The sequence below is a fragment of the Carassius carassius genome, chromosome 12 (genome assembly GCF_963082965.1).
Source record: "Carassius carassius chromosome 12, fCarCar2.1, whole genome shotgun sequence".
Taxonomy (NCBI): Eukaryota; Metazoa; Chordata; class Actinopteri; order Cypriniformes; family Cyprinidae; genus Carassius; species Carassius carassius.
In genome coordinates this window covers 18,444,412-18,446,163 of record NC_081766.1, presented here as the reverse complement: position 1 = coordinate 18,446,163, position 1,752 = coordinate 18,444,412, and the positions used below count along the sequence as shown (strand labels likewise).

Genomic DNA, 1,752 nt, shown 5'->3' with positions numbered 1-1,752 from the left:
AGTGTAAAAATTCGTCCAATTTATTTGATGGATTTTTATAACAATATAATTTAGTACATTAAACTAATTACTTGAAAACTGTTTTATTTAACTTACTCACCCTCATGTCGTTCAAACTTGTATCACATCCTCTCTTCTGAAGAACAAAAGGGGCCTTATTTTCAAGTTTCTTTCTTCCATGGAATGCTTAAATTTGTGCTTCATTTGATTTATTTGGGATTTATATCAGTGCCTTTGTTATTATTATTATTATTACTATGAATTATTTCATATTTTATGATACCTGCCTGATCTCCAGTCCATCCTGAGTTCATAAGAGCTGTGTGCTGCATACTTTTTCACTGACAATGATTTGGCTAGGCATGCATAACTGAAAGTTTAACAGCATTTAGTTAAACATATGTGGCCTACTTTTCCATGTGATTGGCTTAATTATCTTTGTCTTCGTTTTATTTTTTAAATTATGTAGAGCAAAACCCATGGACTGGAATGGCAGGTATCTGTTGCTAAACCCAAACCTAGACTCTCCCTCAAAACACTGTGTCTCATACACAGCCAGTAAGAGTCCCGGTAACATCCTCACAAACACATGTTCCTGCTCATACAGATTTCCATCATTTACTTACCACCTTTCATGAACAATGTGTCAATGTTGTCAATAACAGTAAAACAGATCTCATCAGAGACATCAAAGGTGTCTACAACACCCTTTTTGACAGGAAGGAGGAACTTATTTCACAAATAGTATATATATATATATATATATATAATTTTACAAAGCTATAGCCACATTTCTTATTAGTAAACAGTACTAGTAAACAGAATAAATAAATAAATGTATGCAATGACTCTTGAATTTCACCCAGAAAAAGGAAGAATGAAAATGAAACAGTATATTACAGAAAAAAAAAACGAAAAAAAAAACTTTGAACTGAAAAGCAAAGTATAGTATAGAACTTCCTGCATGCTCTCCCACAATTTCTGAACGCTCCACATACCTTTTTAAAAACATCTGAAACGTTTTCAGTCCAAAATCTGCCATTAAAGAGAAAACTAAAGCCTGACCATATGTGCATGCTTACCACAGCTGCCCCCTGTTGGATAAACAAGGTTAATACAGCTACACTTGTTGTCCTGTTTTAAAACTATAAAGTTCATAATGTTCCAACTTTTTTCCTAATATTATCTGATGATATCAAATTTCTACTAGACTAGGTTTTCTGGACCAGGACATGCTGGAGGGATGCAAGAAGTCCTAGCCCGGTAAGTGTAACTAGGTCTGATCATATTTAATAAATATGTGTCTATTAGTTAAGCTGTTGAATTAGAATTAATGGGGAGAAAATGGATATCTGTTGTAACCATGTTGAAACCCTCTGTGAGGTGGAAAAGACTTGCGCCCAACGTGGGGCTCGAACCCACGACCCTGAGATTAAGAGTCTCATGCTCTACCGACTGAGCTAGCCGGGCTGATAACTTCCACTTGTAAAATACATCACAAAAACTAGTGACACGCAACAAAAATACTTTCATATTTTTTTATGTAAATGACTCAAACAATATTAAATATGCATACAATTGTCCACTCTATTTGTGTACTTAATATATACATTTCTTCCGCCAGCTTTTCCGTGAATTTAACATGACAAGACAGCAGGTGGAGCCCAAACCTCACACCATACGTGACATTAAATGTCTCGTGTCATTTGTCTAGTCTAGTATGACTTATCGACTTTTGTCATGTAATTTTGG

General features: G+C 34.7%; 1 non-coding gene across 1 annotated transcript; it reads right to left on the bottom strand.

Annotated features, from left to right (window-relative positions):
* Positions 1-1,397: 1,397 nt before the first annotated feature.
* trnak-cuu (transfer RNA lysine (anticodon CUU)) lies at positions 1,398-1,470 on the bottom strand. Its single transcript has one exon. It is a non-coding gene; the product is annotated as a tRNA-Lys (tRNA).
* Between the last annotated feature and the right edge of the window lie 282 nt (positions 1,471-1,752).